Below are 5913 nucleotides of genomic sequence, written 5' to 3' on the forward strand. Positions count from 1 at the left end.
CGCGTGCCTTCCGCTCCCCCAGCCCGCAGGGACCTCGTAGGGACACGCCCAGGGGTGGAGCAGGAGAGCGAGCCCGGGGCTGCTAGGCTGATCGACACAGCCAGAGAGCCAACCCAAGCTTTTGCGGGGTAGGCCGGAGGGAGGGAAGAAAGTGGGCGGGGGAGGGAGCGATCTGGCAACAATCCTGCCTGGGTGATTAATTGTTGCGTGACCAAGTCTTAGAGCAGCAGCCCTGACCGAGGGCCAGACACGGGCAAGTTATTCCAAGGGAAGAGAGGTGAAACCACAAAAAGACAGAACATTTCGTTCTGAGTAGGAAGGAGACCGGCCCGCAAGGCCTATGTAGTAAGGCCCCTCAGCCAGCCTTTATTTGAAAGGATCAGTACAATTTGCCAGATGTTTTAAGCATAACATCTCTATTTTTTTCCCTTATTGACTACCTGTGTTCTCTGGGAAACCAGCTTGATGGAGCACTTTTCCTCAAATATTTACTAATCTTTTTTTTTTCCCCCTAGAGATTGGAAAGGAATTAATAGGATTCTACCTAGAAGATGCAGTAAAAGCTGGGAAATGAAGCTAGCTTGAAGGGGGCCATCCTAATTGATTTAGCACCTGAGACTTTTTCACACTTGCTCTTCATAACCCCTCTGAGGTGTTAGGAGCTGGTGCTAGCAAGCTTTTGGAGACCTGGTGAAAAGTTTGGAGAGCGAACAAAAGCTTCCACCCCAGGACCCCTTCTTTTCAAGACTAACTCTGTCCCTTGAGTTTTCAGTGTGTGGTGTGAATTGTGCTTCGTGAGTGCCTGCAAGAGAGCAATACAGTGGGGGCAGGAAGCGGGTGCAGGAAGGCTATGTGGGAAGTGATCTTTTGAGCTCTTTGAGCTGCTTGTTGCTTCCAGGAGAGGTCAGAGAATCTGCTAGGGAGGGCCGGTGGCCCTAGGGCAGCTGAGGGTTGGACCTGTTGCAAAAAGCCCAGTCCCTCAGTGGCTGCCTCCCTACATGGAAAAGTGCTGACAAGACAGACTCTCAGCTTCTCTGCTGCCTCACCTGGCCTAGCTAGCTTGATCTCTGCCCCTACCCTTTGCTCCCATCTCTGGCTCCTTTACCAACACTGGCACCAGAGAGAAAAGGCAAAAGGCAGAAGTATGGAGGGCAAGTGGCTCTGAATTAAGAGGAACAGCCCCTGGAGAGCCACCAATCAGGTAGCAAGGATGAGAACCCACAGGGAAGGATCCTTAGGAGGGTTCTGTGGCCAGGTAACCATGTGGCCTAAAGGGGATAGTCTTGAGCTGTGACCTTGGAAGAATTGATCTGCTGAAGGATAACCAAAGAGAGATAATTATAATGGCTGGCTTTTTTTTTTCCAGGTACTGGAGATTGAACCCAAGGGCTTCATAGTGATATACATCCCAAGCCCTTTTTCTTTTTTGAGGCAGGATCTTGCTAATTTGCTAAGTTACCCAGGCTGGGCTTGAACTTGGCATTCTCTTGCCTCAGCCTCCCAGTGCTGAGATCACAGGAGTGTGTCACCATGCCTGGGAACAGTTAACATTTATTGAATGCTTACCAAATGCTGGATGCAAGGTCAAATGCTTTACATGAATGATCTCATTTAATGCTTTCAGGTAACCCGTGGTCACCATTTTGCACCATTTAGGTTCAGAGAGGTTGATTAACTTATCCGAGGTCTACAGTTAATCAAAGGAGAGTGATCCATCTGTTTTCAGAGCCACTGTGCCGAAGCACTGTAGGCAGCCTCCCCGACTATATAACGATCTCAGAGGTTACCAAGGGAGGCTCTGGCAACCCCATCACCATCCTCAAGAGTAGTCAACTGTGTCCCATACAGTGAGAATCTCAGGAAAATTTTCACCTCACCTCTGCAGCCTATCCTTCCTTTCCCGTTACCAGAGCTCTGCCCCTGCCCAAACTATCTGCAGATCCATGTGCAGCCCTGAGGATCACGGGATATGGCTGAATTTAAGGTTTGCTCACCTGTGTGTGCTGGGGTGCAGCAAATCAACACACAGGAATAGGCTCTGCCTTCTCAGCTCTTGCATCCCCAAGAGGTGCAAGGCTTGAGCTGGGAGAGTACTCTAGATACTCCTAACCAGCAGCGCTGATATGAGGTGTTACTTTTGTTAGCTGTGCTAAAAATCACCCCAGAAGAGTCCTGCACTATTTTGACACCTGTTGTTTTCTTGGATCTTTCTGTTCAGGTTTGTACAGGAGGCCCTGGGGAGTGTTCTTTGTGATTGCCTAGTCTCAGCCCAGGCCCTCCTGGCCAGGGATGGTGATTCACCCAGCCTAGAATGTTCTCATCTGCTCCAGAGAACACTGTGTGCTCTGGACTGGTGCCGGAGCCCAAAGGAAAAAGGAAGTGTGCAGGGCGGACTGGCCAGGGGAAAGTCTGGGAGGGTTTTTGCTGTGGCAGCTGCTCAGGCCCTTCCCCCTATACCTGTCTTCTCTTGCACAGCAGGAGGTCATGGGGGAAAATCACAGGATGCTGGCCCAGTCCCTGCTTGGAAGTTGCTCCTCTAAGAGGCAACCACCAGGCCTTTCTCCACCAGCAAGAATTGGTCATTAAAATGGCCTCATCTGATTTGAGCTGTGCCCCTTCTGTGTCCCACCCTCCTCCCTGTGCCTACTGCCTCTGCCATGCCTCACAGCCCGATCCTCTGTCACCAATTTCTGGCAATAGCCTCCAGTCTTAATCCCCATGGCTACTCATTCTCCTTGTTACTACCTGAGCACCTGTCTAAAAGGCACATCTGATGCTGTCAGTCCCTCAGTTAAAAGCATTCAGTGGCTTTTCACCCCAAGGACACAGGGGACACTGTTGGATTGGCACTCAGGATTTTTACAGTTCATTCCAATCTTGCTCTCCACCAATGTGGGAATGCCAGATTAAAGTTCAGGAGTAGCCAGTCACATTGGAATTCCAGAAACAACAAAAGCTTCTTTAGCTTGTATGTGTTTATTGTATTGTATCGTGTATTGTTAGTCTCTAAATCTGGAAAATCTACTCGAGTTCAGGTAGCTCAGGTCCTTAACTTCAGCATTTTTTAAAACCAGTACTTATGGGGATTGAACCCAGGGCCTTTGCACCAAGGTACAACACTGGTCCTATTTTTAAAAGACAGGGTCTCACTATGTCACTAAGTTACCCAAGGTGAGCTCGAACTTGTATGCTCCTGCCTCAGCCTCCCAGAGTGCTGAAATTATGCACCACCATGTCTGGTCAACATCACCATCTTGGGTGGTCCAGGTACAGCCCTGAGCTTCTCACCAAGCTCCCTGGGCCCTTTGTCTTCCCTTCTGCCCCAAAATGTTACTCAAGCCATTCTCCCATTGTACATTTCCTACTTTCGTCCAAATCCTCCTTGCCCTTCCCAACCTCCAGTTCTTCCTCCTCAAACACTCTCTAGCTGTCCAAACAGTCGTCACTGCCCTCTTTCCTTGGACTCTTGACATACACCAGTGTTCCCCCTAACATTTGATTATGTGATGTTTTGCATTGCAGCCTGCTTAGTCTATGAAGAATGTCTTCTCCCTTTGACCATAAGCTCCAAGAGGGCAGGCATCAGGCCTTATCCTTTTTATACTCTCCTTCCCCCCACCGTCTCATAAAGGGGGGCCTCAGTAAATGTAGGCTGACTGCGGAATGGTTTATTTTCTCCTTTATAAGACTATGAGCTCCTCTAGGGAAATTTCTGGGCTGAGTTTTATGCAGTTCTGATGGACTGAACATTTATTGAGCCAGGATCTGTTTGAGATGGGTGGTTACAGAGAAGAGAAGTGTAGAGCTGCTGCTCTCCATGAACTCATTCACAGTCTTGCTAGGAAACCAGTATGTATGGATATTTACAATGCACCGTGAGCGGTATGATGAGCAGACCACATACAAGGTCAAAGTGCTTGTAGAGGGGGCAGTGGAGAATAGAATTTGGGGAATTCGGAATGTTGAAGACATAGCAGAGGTAAGGTCTGTTGGGGGTGATGGGTAGGGCATTCTAGTCAGGGAAACTGCAGGTGCTAATAAAGAATGAGTACATAGTGTGTGTTAGGGAACCATAGGAAGTTAAAGAGCAGAATCAGGTGTGAAGGGCCTTGAACAGTAGTATGAGGTATTTGGATGATGAATGATGGAAGCCGATCAAAGGTATTAACTGAGCAGCCCTCTACATTAAGGTTGGCAATGAAAGTCAACACAAGTGACTACATATTATATGATTCAATTCATATAAAACACACAGGAAAGCAATTGCATGGAGACAGAAAGTAGTTTAGCAGTTGTCTGAGGCTAGGGGTGGGAATGGGAAGTGATTTCGAATGGGCATGAAGGACCTTTTTGGGGTGATGATTTTTTTTCTTTTTTACAGTGCTGAAGATTGAATGCAGGAACTCACACACGTTAGGCAGGTGCTCTACCACTGTGCAGCACCACAGCCAGAAAACACTTTGCAATTGAATTTTGGGGATCATTATATAACTCTGTGACTATACTAAAAACTATTGAATTATACACGTAAAATAGGAGAATCGTATATGTAAGCCATACCTCATTGAAGCTCTTTAAATGTGGGGGAGTATTGGTGGACGTTGTGGAGCAGGCTTATAATTCCAACTACTGAGGATGTTGAGTCAGGAGGGTTCCAAGTTTGAGGTCAGCCTAGGCAATTTAACAAGACCTTCTCTCAAATTTTAAAAAGTGTTCAGCTTAGTGTTCCCTGGGTTCAATCCCAATGAGCGGGGGAGGGAGGGGGAGGATGCCAAATCAATCTGGCTGCAGTGTGGGAAATATATTAGGCTAGTCTGAACATGGAGAGAGCAGTGAAGGAACTTCTGGGGCAATACAGCCAAGAGTTAGTCTACCCTTGCATTAAGGCAGTGACAGAGAAACCAAAAGGAGAGGTGGAACACCAAAGGCATTCAGAAGTTTGAGATAAGTGAATTGATGGAGGGGGAAAGAGATGGAAGAGCCTAGGGTGTTACTCTGATTTTGGCTTTAATAGCTGGGTAGATGGTGATATCACTAAGTCCCACACAGCCATAATGCCTGGCCCTCAACACACGTTTATGAAAAGAATAGATGACTGAATGAAATAATGAAATGTTCTTACTTCCTGTTCCCATATACTCTCTCACCTGTAGCCTAGACCCTGGGACTAATGTACTTGTTTCTAGTACTGCCGTTTTGATCTGTTCTTCACAGCCTGGAGATTTGTTCTTCTTGTCGTCCCAGAGATCCCTGGCCTGAAAGGAGGGCACTCGGAAATGAGTGGCCACCAAAGTCCTAAGGACTCTGATCATGAGCTCAGAACTAATCTCTCACACCATTAACTCGACCCTCACTCAGACCCTGCCGCCACCCACAAGCTTACTCTCTACTCCTCTCTGAGTGTTCTCTTTGGACCACTTGTCTCCGAACGATTTGGAGGGGGAAATTTATTAACCCTGCCCCACACCTGACCCATTAGATCAGAGTATTAGGGCCAGGTAGGCAAAAGAAGGCACGGGTTCTGCAAGTTTCAGAGGCTCCTTGGGTGGTGCCAGTGTGCAATAGTGGGAGAGATACTCTGATGTGATCATGCATTAGAGATGCTTGTGGTAGCCACTGGAGGACAGAGAGCCTATCCTGAAATGTTCCCCCAACGTGGATGTCTTTCTCTGATGTTCATCTATCCATCAGGAAACATATCCCTGCTTTGCCACTAATCATATTGCAATGTTCTTCTGCCCCAACTTCTTCCCAAATTAAATTTCCAAGGACAATCAATACTCAATTTTTCTTCCTCTGTCCTCCAAGGCACTTTTCACTGTCTGACATGTAGGGGGATTGGTTGTTTACATGTGAATTCTTGAAGTGTCCAGACCAAGTCTGGGAGACCAATGTCTTTTTTTTTTTTTTTTG

This window comes from Fukomys damarensis, unplaced genomic scaffold (assembly GCF_012274545.1).
Source record: "Fukomys damarensis isolate Sample0158 unplaced genomic scaffold, DMR_v1.0_HiC HiC_scaffold_39, whole genome shotgun sequence".
NCBI classification, from domain to species: Eukaryota; Metazoa; Chordata; class Mammalia; order Rodentia; family Bathyergidae; genus Fukomys; species Fukomys damarensis.